This window comes from Oenanthe melanoleuca, chromosome 3, assembly GCF_029582105.1.
Source record: "Oenanthe melanoleuca isolate GR-GAL-2019-014 chromosome 3, OMel1.0, whole genome shotgun sequence".
NCBI lineage: Eukaryota > Metazoa > Chordata > Aves > Passeriformes > Muscicapidae > Oenanthe > Oenanthe melanoleuca.
This window is the reverse complement of record NC_079336.1, coordinates 45,430,473-45,448,844: the sequence shown is the minus strand read 5'-3', so window position 1 is coordinate 45,448,844 and position 18,372 is coordinate 45,430,473. Positions and strand designations below refer to the sequence as shown.

Below are 18,372 nucleotides of genomic sequence, written 5' to 3'. Positions count from 1 at the left end.
AGAGATGTATAAAAGAAACTTCGTCTTAAGAGCTAGCTCTCTAACCTAAGAGTTAGGGTTTTAGCAGCACAGTGTTCGAAATGTCTTCTAGATTTTCGTTGCCACTTTGAACTGGAGAATATTGGAATGATTTCTTGATGTCTTGGAAATAAAGTGGGGACCATCGTTTTACCCACAGACATTGCAACATATTACTTAGTAACTTTTTCCAGTATATCTTTTTTCTCACTAAAAAGTTGGAAACAGTTGGAGACAATTAGACGGGCTCTCATTGACTTCAGTGGCTTGTGGATCAGGCCCAGAAAGGCTCAATAAAAAAGTAACAAGAGAATTTTAGTCATGTTTATAAGGGAAGGTGTTGCATAAGCATTTAACTCATGAACACCCTCCCTCTAGAGAGGAGAAAAATCTAAATGTACATTAATTTTTTATCCCATTTTATCCAACTCTTTCACAGCACAGTTACAAATAAGAAAGAATGCTTCTGATTAATAATTAAAATGCCCATATTCGTATGGATTACAATGAAGATTTTATGCAAAAAAATTTCCATTAGCAAATGGAAGTTCTAGTTCACAGAACATCCTCTGTTCTGTGCAGTATTTAGATTGGGAGCAGTCAGATATATAATGAAGCACCAAATGGCAAAAGATAGACTTATTCTTGTAACCTGACTAACCACTTTCAACTGCTTGGAATGCCCTAAAAAAAAGAAGTGTGATTTTTAATTTTTTAATTTTTTTTTTTCCAAATCTGAGTGTTGAAAGAACCCCCAAGCCCCGCCCCCCCCCCCCCCCCCCCCGTCATGCTGAATTTGGTCAAAAACTTATCAAGTATCAGAAATATGCCTATACTCATGAAAGATGTGACTATTACATTGATAGGTGTGTTGGGGTGGCACTGGCTGGATGCCAGGATCTCACCAAAACTGTGTTATCACTCTCCTCCTCAGCTAAACAGGGAAGAGAAAATGTAACAAAAAGCTTATGGGTTGAGATAAGGACAGGAGAATCACTCAGCAGTTACTGTCACATGCGAAACAGACTAATCTTGGGGAAATTTGTTTAATTTATTACCAGAGTAGGAAAACAATAAATAAAAGCTAAATCTCAAGCATCTACCCTTTTCCTTTCAACCTACTCTCTCCCCCCTCCATTTTTCTTCCCAGGCTCAACTTGACACCCTTATTATCTACCTCCTTCCTGACAGTGCTTCTAGGAGACAGAGAATGAGGACTGTGGCCAGTTCATCCCATGTTGTCTCTGCTGCTCTTTCCTCCTCAGGAGGAGGACTCCTCATGCTCCTCTCCTGCTTTGGTGTGTTGTTCATCCCATGGGAGATGGTCTGCCATGAACTTTTCCAACAAGTCCTCCCATGGGCTGCAGCTCTTAATGAGCTGCTCCATGGGGCACCTTCCACAAGGTGCACTCCTTTAGGTGCAGGCTGTTCCAATGTGGGTCTCTCACAGTGCAGTACTCCAGAATAGGGTCCTCCCTCCACGGGGTCACAGGTCCTGTCAAAAGCCTACTCCAGCATGAGTTCCCAAGGGGTCACAGCCTCCTCTGAACATCCACCTGCTGTGGCAAAGGCTCCTCCTTGGGCTGCAGGGGGATCTCTGCTCTCCCATGGACCTCCATGGGTTGCAGGGGGACATCCTGCCTCACCATGGTCTGCACAGGGGCTGCAGGGGGATCTCTGCTCTACCATGGACCTCCATGGGCTGCAGGGGGACATCCTGCCTCACCATGGTCTGCACAGGGGCTGCAGAGGGATCTCTGCTCTGGCACCTGGAGCACCTCCTCCCTCCCATCTGCACTGCTCTTGGTGTCTGCAGAGCTATTGCTCTCACATACTCTCAGTTTCTGCTGAGTCCACTCTGACTGCAGTTTCTATTGCTCACTCCCCTCTCTGGCTGCACTTTCTGCTCGGGGTCTTTTCTTCCCCTCTTAAATCTGTTGTGCCAGAGGTGCTGCTACCACTGCTGATGGTGCTCAGCCTTGGTCAGTGGCAGGTCTGTCTTGGAGCTGGCTGGCATTGCCTCTGTTGGACACAGGGACAGAAGCTTCTGGCAGCTTCTCACAGAAGGCATCCTTGTAACCCCCACCACTAACAAAACACAATACAAGAAGAAAAAAACCTTTCTGAGTTATGGTCCAATAATGATGTTTCCCTTTCAAGCACAACTTTCTGTTAATAGGCAAATACGAAAAGTTTGAAGTGCTGCATCTCTTGTTCAGCTTTTTGCAGGCATCTGGTGGAATTGTCATTGTAGTGAACTGAATGTGTCACTAATACTTAACTGTGAAAAGATTAAGATGTTCATGTTACAGCGGGGAAAAAAACCCTGCAAAATGGACAAATGCTTCACTGATTATCTCTTCTCTCCTTGCAAATCCATAGGCAAGACAGACACCTCCTTCTTAAAATGCCATATTGTAGGTTTCTTTCTAATTTTCCTGTGAATTCAAATGTTTCTTTTATCATGTGCCATATATGGAAGTAAAGGGTACATATTTTATGGGACTTTAAATGGAGTAAAATTTTGTTTGAGCTACTTTGTTGCTTCCTCTATTATCCACTCTATCTTCTGTTTGCTAACACATTGTAATTCCACAACATATTTTTCTTGACAATACTTCTATTTCAAGTCAAATGTGAAAAATATGGTAATTACTTTAATATTAAAAGGTTTGGATTTTTTTTTTATTGGAAGATATGGCAGGGTGTGGTGATGCTGCTTTTTTTTAAGATCCAAAGCAATGCTCTTTTCTTTCTTTAATTAAGAGAGTCAGCAGTTCTAAAAATGAACATATTACTTGAAAAAATATTTGTGTTTGTCCGAGAGCCATTGTTTGGAAATCTATGGGGTTTTTTTCATTTTGATATTTTAGTACTTCTCCTTCAAAGATGTGTATGAAGATTCAGACAGATCTTGTGGACAACATCTCCAAAACAGAAATTTAGGTTTTTTAGGCTTACCTGTAACTGTAGAGTATATAAGATCTGAGTGTTTAAGGCAGAGTTGAATGAAGCCAGATAATGAAGTACCAGGAAACTCCAGAACATGACTCTGAGTAACCATTACTCACTTTTAGCAGCTTTATAAACCTCATCCTGTTTTGAGGAGTAAGTGCTGTTCATCTTTATTCAGATGAATATTTCAAGACTATTTTTGCTGTCCCTTGCCTGACTCAGAAACATGTTTATGCCCTTGTATTGCTGTGGTTGTTAAGTGAATGGTAGCAAGCATTTACAGGTCTCTTGGTATTTGAATCTAGGAAGCAACATCACTGGGACTCTTGAAAGTCACCTGAATTTTGTCATTACTACACTTCTAAGAATATTTTCAAAATAAATTTTATTATTTGTTAGTCTCAGAACACATTCACCGGATAATTTATTTAGGACTGTATTCTTCTATCTAACAATTTAAGAACAAAAGCCTCCACTGTAGCTCAAATCATTCAAAATATTGGTTTTAGGTTATACATTGTACATATGGAACCTGGCATGTAAAGCAGATGGTATGTAAAATTATGCATAGCATGTCTGGAGAGCCATACAATATCTAAATGCAGTGCAACAGAACAAGGAAAGAGTGTCACGTGCAACTCAAAATATCAATCACTGGACTATGTCTAGTCTCAACTGTGCTTTGCTTTCTCCTGTGTGTGTATTTTTGTGTGTGTGTGTGTGTGTCTTCAATTTTCTCTTACTGCAACTTGATAATATGATCTTCCTTAGAAAAACATGCAGACTGACATGATATGCTGCTGGCTAAATGAAATAAAAAGATGGATATACAAGAAAAACTAGCTTAGTTCAGTTTAGGTGCAGAATACAAATGCATAGAATTTTAAAATAATTTGAAAAAATCAAGAACAGAAATTTCAATCTTTTGAGGCAAATGGCCAGACATCACTTACTACCAAGACTGTTTTTCTCTTTTATTTATGTTCTTGGTTTGCCCAACACAGCAATAGCACTTAACAGTACTTCTATCCTGTTGCATAAGAACTGTGTTATCTCCACACTCTCTCTCTCTCAAGTATGACAAGTTTGTAAGCACAGGTTTTTTTTTCCTGAACAAACAAGCATTACTGTGCATTGTTAACACAATCAGATGAAATGGTAATTGCAGAAAGATTCACATCAGCAAAACCCTTAAATAAATATTATTCTTTAAGCATGTGCTGACCTCAAGGGGACCTAATCACATTTTGTTGAACAAAGATGCTTTGGTGATCAAGGACCATGAAAGGTAATAATTTTCTCAAGTTTATTCAAATGTAAATCTGTGGTTATAAAATTTTGTCAGCACCAGACAACTTTAAATTTAATTTTCAGGGGAAAAAGGTTTAAATATTTCTACTTTTTCTTTTAATATTTTGTATACTTTAGAAGTATTGGAAGCAATCAACTGTTTTAAAATGGGTTGCACAGCTGTAGTCCTTCAAATTTCTAGTCAAAATCAACTTTTGTAGATAAGATATGAAGGATGAAGTTCATAATGAAGGACTACTGCAAAGTGAACTTTACATATAATAATGAACTAACATTGCACAGGGTAGACTTTAATAGCCAATTCTGTAAGATTCAGACATTTTTTAAGGAGACAAATTGAAGGAATGTCTCCATGGTTAAACTGTTGAATATTCCCAAACAAAGGATTTTTATGGTGCCTGAGTTGATATACAATGTTTCACTCTACAAAATTAGTAAATAAATAAATAGGTAATTCCTTTAGTTTTTGTTCACCAACCTTCTCAGTCCTTATGCATTTTATTTGTTGCAACAGTGTTGCTTGAGAAAATACAGCTTTGTGTCTGGGGGACCAAAGGAACACATTTGTCCTCATACATTACAGAACAGTGTCTAACAATTTATTTCTCTTTTGGAAATGAAAGAACTTTTATCCATTCAAATCACTGTAATACAATCTTGTATTATAATGGCTTGAACAATCTTGACTGCACACAGTTGCTGGAGTCTCCAAAGGACTGTCATAAATAAAGCTATTAGACTGTATTATAGCAGACACATATTCAGAGTCTACCAAGGGATGACAGGATTCTACATTACAGCAGCAAATGGTAAAAATTGTCTGTGATTTACCAAAACTTATTGGTAAAAGGACTTAATAAACTGATTTATCATACATATATATGTGCTATTTTTCTTTTAAAGTATGCAAATGAAACATTAATATTAATGGATTAATCCTATGTAGAATTAAGTGAAAAATGAGACGACAAATAAGGGATTTGTCCTCCACAACAAGTGTTAGAGCTTGCTCAGCAGTGTGTAAACTTTCTGCAGTAAGTGATGGACATTCAACCTACATCAAAACCTCCCTTTGCAACCTGACATTGCTGCTGTGATGGCAGCCTTAGAAAACTGGTATCTCATGAGAGATAAGTCAGTTCACATCAATGGATGTGGATTTACACTGCATCCTGAAACCTTAGCAGACAGGTTTGTTTTTATTTTTCCTCTTACTGTTATAGAAGGCATGAATTTTCCCAGGTATGAAGACAAAAATGAGTTTGGCAAAACCCTGAATGAACTTAGAAACAAATTTGGAAGTGGAGGAGATATATCAAAATGAAGTAAAAATATATTTAAGTATGTGCTGTGTTGGTGGTTTGTTTTTTTCAAGAGAAGGAAAAGTGCACTCTTTTGTGAAAGATCCCTAAGACAGAAAAAAAGTGCAACTGAGGTTAAAAATAAAATTATGAAAGTTGAGTTACCTAACATGTTCTGGCCATGGGAGAAGTAACTAAAGCTGACATAACGACAGGATGGGAGCCTCAAAAGAAGACTAAAGCCAGAAAATAACCATTTCCCATGTTGGAAAACCAGATGGCCCTAACAGATTTTGTGTGCATTTGTATACACATTTATCTGTGTGTATACATGTGCATACATATATACTTTTTTAAATATCCAAATCTGTGTGATGCCCTACTTTGATACTGGCTGATTTCTTCATCTCAGCAGGGATTTGCTGGTTCTTCTTTCTGTCTGACCATGAAGTTACAGAGAAAGATTTGATAACACAGTAAATAGCTGAGAGTAGTTAAATTGTTTCCTGAAGGTAAAACAGTCAGGTCCAATGGGTCCCCTGCAGAATGTTTGAATGTTTTAAACCCAAGGCTATAAATAAGAAGCAGAACAAAAAAATACCCCAAAACCCACAAAAACAATAAAAACCACAAAAACAATCAACAACAAAAAAACAAACCAGACAACAAACAACCAAGCAAGAAACCAACCAAAAAAAAAACCCAAAAAAGTAATCAAATCCTGGAAAAGGAGAAAACAAAATGAATCTTTACTTCTGAAGCCAATGTTACATTTTGTCTTGAAAGACATGAATCTGAATGATATTTTGCCAACTACAAGCTAGTGTCACCAACAATCACAGTCGAGATCTTCCTGTTTAGACTTGAAAAATCAACTACAGTCTTACACTGGAGAAATAAAAAATATTTTCTGTGAATGCATTGTGGAGCTTTTAGGGAAACTGAAGACGACAGTGGAGCAGAGGAGTATTTAATACAGCATTTTATTTAATATAGCAAATAGATATATAATTTTTTATTATAAAATTTTGATGCTAAAAAGACTGTTGAATGGATTGAGTGGAGCTAACTTTGGCATGATGTCTGAAGAAAGATCTGAGGAAAAATATTTTAGATAATTTGCTGCTGCATGTCCTCACCTTTGTAAGTGTCGTGTAAGTATAAATAATGTCAGAAGTGGCAGCAAATCCTTCCTCTTTATAATTTCACATTCCTGCCTCTTGTAAAAGGATTAATCTCAAATCTAAAGTAAACCAGATTTGCAGCAGGAAAAAGTCTGCTGAGGTAGAATCTATCAGTATAGTCAAACAACATGTCTTTATTTGTCTTCTGGTGGAAAATTACATTCCTGAGTGGTGATGCACAATCTCTATAAAATAATCTATTATAATCTTTTTGGCAAATATTTCTGAAAAAGAAAATATGACTGATAAGCTTTTTACCAACCACAGAGTTTCACTCAGAAGCAGAAAAGATTTGAGGAGAACGAGTGAAAAATTTGTCATGGTGTTAGAAGTACTCAGTTTGCATATGGAAAAATTCTGGTTACCACTGACATTGCTAGCCACTCTTTCAGCATGCTGTATTCAGTGATTCCTGAGCTAAAAATGAAGTTCATTTCCTTCAGGTATGAGGAAAAACATGGGCTTCAAAAAGTCAAACTGTGCAACTGCAGAAAATGGAGCTCAGGACTTCGTTCCAATGTGCCTAAAAACATATTTCATTTCTCTGCTTGCTTTCCCAGCAGTTCCTTCAGGACTGCTCCCTGGCTGCTGGAGAATAGATTTAGGTGACTGTGGAGCAGCAGCTCTTTCCTCCCTTATATTGGACCTACAGTGTTGTAGCTGCCCTTGCTTCCCTCCTGGTGGCAAACAAAGGGACTATTTATGGTGCAGATGCCTCAGAAAGGTTTTTGTACATCTCCACCTTACACAACTTAATAGCAAGAAACAACAAAGGATGAATTTCATGACAGAAGCTTTACTTGTGAGCATTATCCTTGAACAGAAATTATTTTAACAAAAATAGATTGAAAAGATTTATATGTCATTAGAATTTGTCATCTTTCTTCTTCTGTAACAAAGCAAACTAGACAATTTTGCTTTGTTTGTTTCAGAAACAGGGTATATAAGGGTTTTTTTAATGGTAGTGCATAATTTTTCTTTTGTTTTCCACTACTCTTTTTTTGTGGAAGCAAGAAAGTATTTCAATGGGAAAAAGAGGAGAAAGATAAGAAAGGGATAAAAGTATTTTCTAAACTTTCTAACAATTTCTCTTTTACACAAAGCAAATATATCTGAATAATGCCTCTTTGTCATTTATCACCTTGAAAGAATCTTAAAAGAATTAAATTTAAAAAATCAATTTTTCAAATGTCACTTCAGAATGGATCAAAACTTTTTATCACAAAAGTCTTATCTTTGATGATATCCAGTCAGGTATCAAGTAAAACTTGAAGCTGGTTCAAATTTCTTAGAAATTTAGGTTCTCCTCACATATAAGTTAATTTAAAATTAAGCTGTCTGTAGAAAAGATATATTTTCATACATTTTCTGTGAACTGTGATAATATAATAATTAAAAGATATATTTTTTCATTTTTTTTAATCTGTAAGGTGATTTTCTTGTAAAAATAAGAAAAAAATAAAAAATGAAAGTCTCCAAAATATTGACACAAAGTCCTTGATCTGTCCCTAATAATTTTTTTTCTTCCGAGACTTTGAAGATTTTAAACTTACGTTTTTAACTTTAGAAAAAATCATTTGAAAAGCTCCAAACATTTTTTCCTGATGAGGAGAATAATACCTGGCTCATTTCCAAGCAGAGACAACATTGTGTAGATTATGGTTTTAGGCTAATGGATAAAGCAGAGTTATTAGCAAAGCAACCAGGTGATTTCTTTGAAAGGCAGTGGAGATTGCTCAGTGGAGGTTGATTATTTTATTCTTGAATGCAGCTAATACATTGAGGAAGATTTTAGGTGAGAAGAGAAAGAAAGAGGAAAGGAATTGTCTCTGCCATAACTAAAGACAGCAGTGAGGGGAGATTAAGTGTGTCATGCCCTACAGCTGAACAACATATAGGCTCAGGATGTGTGTTTAAAATGTGGGTAAAAGCTTAGTGCACAGCTGGGAAGATCTGCTTTACTCAGGGTGGTGTTTGAGTGCCTGGATTGCTGTTTGTGTGAGCTGACAGGTGTCAGTAAGTGGTGTTTGTGGAGGGACAGCTGCCTCCAGACTGGGCTGTGTCACACCAGAGCACTGGGTCAGTGTGGAAAGCACAGCATGGACAGGCAGTGCCAATCCCAGCACGCTGCTAGGCAGGAGCTGGCCACTCACATCTGGTATCCCCCAGGGACACAGCAGAACAGATTTGTCAGGGTTTGTCTCCTTTATTCCAGTAATTAGGAGAGATTAATTGGGAATGTTTACTGTTGGGAGACTAATTGGGAATGTTTGTTGTTTACATGTTTGTTTGTTTGTTTGTTTTTTCTATTACAGCTGCATTTCTGCTCCTTGTCTGTAATTTTTATGAATAAATTGAATGATGCAAGGCCTCCCTCTAGCCTGGAGGCCAGCTAAGCACAGCTACTTCCATATGGTTAAGCTCCCTTAGCCTCCCAAGCACAGGCTGCATCTAGCTGCCTCTTGGGAAAAGCCCCAAAGCAGGGCTCGTGCCCTGGCTGTGCATGGGAAACCCTTGGGAGACAGCTGGCCAAGCAGCCAAGATCAAAAGAGTGTCAGGGCCTGCCCTGACATTTTATGTTCTAGGAAAAAAAAAAATAGTTCCAGGGCATGAATTCATGCCCTACTATCATTTAACTCTCTTCCATAGATGTAAGCTTAATATTATTTAGGTCAGTGTGATTCCAAACACACTGATGTTGTTTATTCACTTTACTTGTTGGGAATTAACTCAGTTGATTTAAATGGTGCTAATACACCACAGCATGATATTTTTACAAATAGCATAAGAGGAGCTTAATATTTGTAACCAGTCATTAGCTGTGGAATATGTAATAACATTCTGAAAGCAGGGGAAGATTTAAATGTGGTAAAATGTTTTAGAAAATGGTGGCTACTCTTCTCTGTCCTTTTCTGTATTACTAATAGTTACATTTCTTATCAAATGCTAGGCTTATTTTATCCAAAAATTGTTGTTATAGGAAAACTATTAGCTATTTACAGTCTATTTGTTTTCAGAAATTTTTATAGTATTGAAAAATCTGGTTTTTTAAGGTACAAAAAAGGGAGAGTACTTTTAATGCATCTTTTAAAAGATGCATTACTAATTTTTGCCAAGAAGGCAAACAGTCTCAAAAATCCTTATTGACTGAGTATCAGTATTCTCTGTTTCAAGAAAACAAAAATAATGACAAATTTTTTAGGGTGAGTTCTCAGAAATCAAACTCCTTTAATCTTTAAAATATACACCTTTTAGCTAGCTGGAAATTATGCTTACACAGGGTATTTGGATGCAATTTTAATATGTAGTTGAATGACAGTGATCTAATTACATAAAAATAATATTTAATTTAGTTGCGGGGGAAAATACATTTAATTTATAGTGACTCTTGTAACAAATTTTTATTTCTTGATATTTGCCATCACTGTGCACCTTTTGCGATCTCTAAAAGTCATCTTTTCTGATCTTTCTTTATCTTTTCTTGGTGAGCTTTTGCGGGGTTTTATTATTCTTTCACTGATGCAGGATAGCACAACTTCAAAAGCAGTGAATATTAATCTGGGTGTGGATACATTGAAATGATGCCTAGAAGAGACTCTGCTTCTTGGCATAGTCCTGCAATATCAATTTTGTGGTTCATGAGTTGCATATGTAAATTACAGTGCTCTTGGGGGAGAGTTACCTATCAGAGAGATAATAATTGGCTATCAATGGTGAAATTAATTGCCTCCAAACGCTGCGACCCCAGGTGTGTGATATGACTGAATCTCAGGGGCAAGGTCATGAGGTCCCAGTGCCTTCTCTGGACATTACTTCCAGTTAGGGTTTCAGTAAGCTGCATTTAATACCTCTGGAGATTTCAAATTAGGAGAAAGAACAAATCTTAATATTTTAGCAATTTCTCTAAGAGGTGCTTTTAGTGCAATTTCAAGGAGTCTGATTTAATTTTTGCATAGGCACATATATAATGAACTTGATGTAACCAACTTTGAAAAAAAAAAACCCCTGCATCTGAATCTGATAAATAGACAATAGTCAAATATCAGTTTCATTATTCAGCAGGAGCTATTAGGCTTGACCAACAAAGAGGTGAAGACTTCTAGAAAATTGAAACTTAACGAAGCATACCAGGATTTTTAGCTTAGCTTAGTTTGGAAGCTGAGATGATATATAAGTCACTTACTTTGTTTAGTGAAATCACTGAGTTCCCTAAAATTCTTCATGCTTGGAAAATTCTGTGTAGCTTGCAACTCCATAAATATATTTAGAAACAGTAGGGTAGGAGCAGATATTGAAAGATCCCTTGCAAAAATTTGAGAGAGGTACTGTATGTTTATTCATTATATATATTTGGATATTGATTTCTAATTTATACTTTAATATATATTGTACATACTCTCACCTAAATAGAAAGGATTTTTTTCTCCCAGTTATTATGGCATATAATGGTTAAGGAGATCTGAAAGTGTTCTAAAAAGTTTAAGTTATTTTTCACTGATACTTAAAAAGGAATAGTTAAGTAAGTAGATCTAAAGCCAGCCTGGAGCTTCTTTGGTGTGTGTCTGAAGCATGTCTACTAACTACAACTGCAATTCATGATCTAAAGAGCATCCTGCTCCTTGCATCCTGCTGTAATGCCTCTGGTGCCTCTGCCTTTATCTCTTCCTTCCCTTCAGTTTGGTCTGCAGGGATGATAGCTCTCAGTTGATGAATACAACTCATGCAGTCCAGAAAAAGAGGGATTCATACCAAGCAGTTGCTAATGCGTAGTGAACTAGTAGCCAGCCTCAACTCTGAGTCAGACAAAGAATTTACCATAACTTTGAGACTTCTTGAGGTTTCTTTCTTGCAAAGGTGAGGCTTTTTCCTCCAACCTGTTTCTTGGAAAAAGCTCCAAATTAAGATCCAGCTTTGCAAATCACTTTGCAGATTGCTTTGATATCAAAACAAAACATTGTATTTTTCTGCAATAAATTGTCTATTAAATATTTCAGTCCATTTGACAAAGGTACTTTGAACAGATGTTCGGCTGAAACATTCAGGGAGAAAGATCATGACACATTTGGTGACAATGTGGTACTGGTGCCAACAGCTTCCTATAAGCTGTGAAAAAACCAGATGTTACTCTGGCCAAAATTGTGCCTTCCTCTTGACTGCTTTCAGCAGGGTGCAGGCCTGGCTGTGACCCCCACTCCCTGAGCTAACCTTGAAGCTGCTGTTGCAGTGATGGAGACCTCTCAATTAGCCTGATCCTGCAACTGTTTGACACATGGTACAGCAGAATTGTCCTTGCCTGAGTGTGGCAGCTGCGCCTCCAAAGTGATACTGTCCCCTTATAACTCAAAGTGTAACTCTGTCATACAGACACTTAGTGCAGAATGGCTCTTAAAAGGCATTTTAATCTGCTGGCATTTTAGTTCGTAGGCCTCTGGGGTCAGGTTGAAAAATTACACTAATGCTGAACTTACTCTGATATTCTGGGCAGCCTTCTGAATTTTAAATAACTATCCTCAGAAGGCTACCCTTTTCAAAAATTATCTTAAAGACTGCACACAGAATTTTAAGCTAAGTTCAGTTACCACATATGTAGACTGCATTTTATAAAAATGTAGGGTAAGAATCTCTGAATTTATGGATACCAGCAGTTATTTTAGTTTTCATTATCAGAGTATCTGTTCCTACAGTGCTAACTATATGAGTTCTGTGTTACACTAATTGTTAATATTTGCATCTGAATTAACTGTTCTGCATTGCTGGTTTTGTCGCTGACTGCCTATTCAAATATGTGGGATTATTTTGAAGCCTATATAGGAACTGATTCTTTTATAGTCTGGAAATAGGCAAGGCAAAAGATGCACATCTATCTTTCCAACCAATGGCTCTTATTAATCCATTTCCTTACATGTATATATAGAAAAAAATTAAATTACCACCTCTTTGCCTTTGGAAATATTTATGCAAGTATTTAATATTTTTCTTATTCAGCGTTTGTTGCTTCTCCCAGTGATCTGCTTGGATTGTTACTGACTCTCATCATACCCCCCAGCCTGTGTTTTATAGCTTCTTCTTCTGCTGTGCCCTCTTCTATTGCAAAATTGATTAGTTGAGTTTGTACAGCTCAACCCATTGGGCTCCTCTTCTGGTCCTCCACCACCCATCTCCTCTGATCTGACCCTGCCCTCAGACTCTTTCCAGAGTGCAGATTGCAGTGGGCATCTAGCCATGGAATGGGACCAGATTTTGGGCACAAAATGAACCCCACTGCTTCCAGGCAGGGACTGACACCCGCTAGCCATCTGTTCTGCCTGATTGTTAGGGGTAAGGGCTACCCAGAGGTAGATTTTAGCAAGGCCTTGAGCAGGTGTACCTTTCTGATTTATCTGAACCCTCTCTTGCTTGCAGCCTCAAAGACATGCTAAGTGTTCTATACTCTCAGTACTGAAATCAGACTTTGAAAAGCTGTAAACATTTCCCATTTCACAGCGTATCTTCTTACTCAGCTTGACTGGAGCTGTTCTCCTTTGGGAGGAGGTCTTTCTGAGCCAGAGGGAAAGGAAGGATGAGCTCAATATATTCCTTGTTCTACCAGCTGCCACCAAACATATTCATCTTCCCTCCAAGGAACTGTGAGTCCAGATCCATTCACACTGTGCACCCTGATGAGACAGAGTGACATCTTCCATGATAGGTGATGAGGCTGTGGTTCCAACCTCAGGGTTTTTTTAGGCTTTTTTTTTCTTTTTTTGTCACATCTAATGAAGAATGCCAAAGCAGATGTGTTTCACTGTTGTACTTTCAGGACAGAGTGAAATTAAAAACCTAGGATGGCAGCTGCAGTGAACTCTTGTAGCATGCTGGACACCTGGACTGCGAGGAAAAGTAATTCTTTGGCTGCTCCAATAAGTCACAGTCTTTTCTGAGTGCTCCAGCAAGCTCTAGGAAGAAGGTTTAGCAACTTCTCATCTACACTGTTTTGGAGAAGCCTTGTTCACTCTGCCATGTGTCCAGCCTTTTGCTAGTTAGCAAAGAGTTTCTAGAATGCTACTTCAGCTCCTTTTAAGATTGTATATCTTATTTTTAGATTGACAGCAAACTGTGCCTGGCAGTGACATCTGCAAGCTATTCTTTCTGGGGCTGAATGGTGGCTTTTGTGTTAGATGTGTGATGCATAAACACACCAGTTCTGCTCTTTGAGTGGAAGGAGGGCACAGTTTGCTTCAGAGGGTTTATTTTATCCTTGTCCTAGTCTAACATCATTGCCTCCACATGAACTGGGTGACTCTGATTGTTAGTTGAGGTAGGCAATGGTTCTGAGTCTGCACTGGAGCCTTTAGGTACAAATATATCCCAAATAATACAGGTAATAAAATAATGATAATGCTTCATATTATTTACAAAAAAAAACCAAAAAAAAAACCAAAAAAAAAAAAACAGGAGGAAATAAACCATTATTTTAGTAAACAAATTGTTCTGTTAATGCCTAAAAGCATACAGATGTGTAGAAGTATAAAAGATGTAAAAATATATCACAAAATCCCTATCTTTTGATGCTTTGCAAGACTTCTTTTTCCAAAGTTTTGGTTGTGGTCCTTAGGAGGACAGAGTTCTGTAAAAATATTCTGCCTGATTAGTAGTTCGTTTTCTCATTTTGGGAAAATCTTTGCTGAAAAATAAAAAAACCCATAACATCAAAATGTAATTTCATCACCCTTCACTTCCTCTTGGGAATTACAGCTACCCCTCTTTTTGTGAACTGCAATTGTGATTTTTATCCAACAGATTCAGGTCTTGAATAACGAAATATTGTATTATTTGCTTTCATAATGCTAGTGGACCACGTCAATTTTTCATTTATATGAGGAATGACCTATGCTTTCTTATCCTTTCCTCTCTCCCAGAATTTGACACAGAATTTCAATGTTACAGGAAGAAAATAACATTACATCTACGCAAAAATAATTCACTTCATCATATATCATTCTTAGCAGCATCACACTTTCACCTTTTTCAAAATTAAAAGATGAATTAATAAATTGGTGTTTGTTCCAATGATAATGGAAAACTATGACTACTTAAACAGGCTCATGCCCTCCCTGTAATTGAAATTTGCAAATATTAATGAGATTATACCAGTGTTCTGTCAATAAATATTATCAACTGAGTTCATTTGTGTGGAGGTCTTGGGATCTCTGCAGAGTGATTTTGCACTGACACTCTAAAGGTTTCATATTAGACCTAACAGATCATGACCACCTTTTTTAATTAACTCAAGTCCTCTCAAACTTTCTATAACATGTCAAGGGGTATAAAGTATACATCTCTTGCACGTGTAAGCAGACAGGAGGAATGCACACTGATGTGATGGCTGCTTATGAAGACTTACAACTATTTGGAGATGTACAGCTGCATCCCTAGCAGAAAGTAACCAAGTGACAGATAATCTAGATCTGTCCCAGGTGTAACTTGTCCCTGAATGAAGAGATATCTCTCCTGGCCAAAAAACATACAGCACTGGCTCTGAGAGACATAGCTCTGAGCTCCTACCTCACTATTAGGTGGCAGCTTTGTTTGTAGTTAACAAACTCTCTAGTTATTGTAGGGAAAAGCTGCTGGAGGAAGCTGAATCCTTTTTGCACAGGGCCTGGCACAGCCAAAGCTGAAGGCATGTATGTACACAGAGAGCAGGAACAGTGCCTGTGACAGCTCCACTGGGTGTCTCCTGCCATACAGAAATCACCACTGGGCAAGTTCTAACTTCCTGAGGTATGTTTCATAACCCTGAGGAGTAGAAACATGGCTTTCAAGGGATTATAATTTCTGAAAATGTCCCTGAACAGAAATTTCCAGAATCAGCCTACTTGGGAAGGTCAAGGAAAACAGTTTCTCTTTTTATCACTGAAGAAAACTCCACATGCAAATCATTAAAAAGCAAAGTGATTGAATATTTTTGATGCCTATGAAAACTGAAATTTCAGAGCAGAAAAACTGAAAAAGATGCATCCAAAATTGTCACACAAATGTATTTTCCTTAAAATGCATTTGTTCATTCCAGTGATGCCTGACTAAGCTCCAGCTTTTCAAAAAGTATATAGTGAAAAGATTTTTTTTTTCTGAAATTATTTATAAATGTAGCTCTCTCTGTACTTTTGTAATAGTTTGGAATATCCTGGGCATTCAAAGAAATGAAAGAGATCACTTATCCTCTGTATTTGGCATGAAGGGTGTCTTAATGCACGTTTCAGCTTTTCATTGTAGAAGAATGCTATCCTGTGGATTGCTTACAGAAAATGGGAGAGGCTATATCTGGTACAGGCAGTCAAATGACATTGTGTAGTACACAGTCAGCATATTTCAAACTAAGAAATCCTTTTTTCTTTTGTTACCTTCAAGTTTTCCTTGGAAACATTGCCAAATAACCGTGGAAAGATCCTACTAAAAGTACAACTAGTGAGAGAAACCTTAAACTGTTATTGTGCAAAACTGTAAACTTAATAAAAATAACTTATTGCAAGTATTGCCTCCCAATTTTCTGTGTTATGTGTTTTGAAAAAGGTCAGACTGAATTATCATATTTTTCCTCCTGACCTTAAAGTCTGTGTCAGCATGTTTTATTTTTTATTCGAACCTGGCACAGCATTTCTCTGGTGATTTTCTGAAGGTTCTATCTTTTATTTTAAAATAAAAGTAGAAAATCAAGGTGGGGGTGAGGGCCAGGTGGAGGAGAGAAGCATAAATCTCTGGCTGTGACCATCAAAAAGAAAACTTTAAAATACACTCAAAGAGTTAAGATTTTGCCTTTTTTTTCTTTATTTTTTTTTTTTTTTCCCTTTTTTGAAGAGAAAGTGACTGGCACTTGAATTTTCTATTTTATATAATTTCATTTTAGGTGTGAATAGTATATTGCAAAGCTCTTTGTATATACACAGGGCCTGAGTCTGCCTTTGTGCTGTGAAAGAATTTCAGTCCATTTCATACTTCCTTGAATGCCACCACAAAACTAAACCACCCCATTTTTTCCCAGTTAATTAAGAAAAACCTTCTATGCTGTAGGAGACTTTCTGAAAAAACATGACTTGAAGATAATTTAAATAAGGAGAGATGCCAAAACTAATCAGTATCCCATCATTCAAACACTTTTCCTAGTGATAGAAATTCATAAAATCATGGCATGACTTTCAGTATCATCTCTGAATTTCTTTCACACCGAGGATATTTCCCTTGTAAAATAATGTAATTTTGCAAAACTGTATCTATGACTCCATAGTATGTGAGTTCAGAAACTAATACTAGAAAAATAATCTTTGCTGCATTCATTTCAGAGAAATAAGTATGTTATTGATAAATAAAATATATCAAAAAGTTATTGCAGAAACCATTACAGTTGATTTATCTGCCATATTACAGAACTTCCTGGTTTTTTATAAATTTTAGATTTTAATTTAATTATTCTACAGATTACCAAATCCTATCACAGAGTTCAATGTAGGATATGAACAGGGTGAAGGGCAAAGCTCTCCAAACTGAATGTGCACAAGGTGCTTTTCACTGTGAACTTATAAAAATACCTCCTCTTATTTTTTTTTTTTTAATTTGTCATGCAGAAAGTTATCAAATCTGTGAATTTCATAGGAGCATATCCATTGGCTGAGCCAGTGTGAATATTCTTGCATGAGATTAAATGCTTAGACTCATATTTCAGCCTTTTAATTTCTTTACATATATAAACCAGGTCATGCACATGTATATATTCTATTTCAACAGAATTTTCAAAATGTATTGAACTATTGCTACTTTAACATTTAATATTAGTTTACACACACACACACACACACACACACACACACACACATATGTATATGTATGTATATATATTTATTTATTAATTTATTTCTCTTTAGGCATTTCCAGTTTATAAATTGGAATAAAATTTTTTACACTTATCTATCAATACAGTTCATTATTTTTTACATTCCTGTAGATTGTGAATTTGAGCAAATCAGGCTTTCATCTATCTGAGTTATTGGATTTACCTTCCTTTTGTATATCTAGGCATTTTCATTTTTCAAAATACCGTGTTTACAACTATTTATAAGGAGAAAAAAGATACCTAATAGAAGTGAAAGTGTTCAAATATTCAGTAGAAAAGATCACTGCTCTACTAGCAGGACAGAGATGTCTGTACTAGAAACAGCCAACATCTGTAATTTTTTTTAATATGATTGAAACCACAGGCTTCTCTCTTGTAAGACATACACTATTTCATAAAACTTTCTCGTCTTTAGTTCTTACATCTGCCAGTAACTGAAACAATTTTATTGGAAATTATCCATAATAAAATTAAATTATTATGATTTTCAAAATAATGAACTTGCTTTTCAGGATATTCTTTCACAACATGAGCTTTAAGAAATATTTTAAAAGAAAACAAGAAGAAACCTCCTCAAGTTTTGCTATATCCCCCCAAAGAACTCTTAAGGTATTTCCTCTATTTAAAATAAGAGAACAAGCTGTTTGCCTTTTCCATTATAGTGGGTATTCCACAGTATTTGCTTGTTGCATTGTGGGCAAAAAGGAGAATGCTGCAGATCCCATTCCCAGTGTGG

General features: G+C 36.7%; 1 protein-coding gene across 2 annotated transcripts in view; it reads left to right on the top strand.

Moving 5' to 3' along the window:
- Positions 1-18,372, top strand: part of HS3ST5 (heparan sulfate-glucosamine 3-sulfotransferase 5) — a 188,554-nt gene that overhangs the window by 1,312 nt on the left and 168,870 nt on the right. The gene's annotated exons all lie outside the window — the stretch shown is intronic.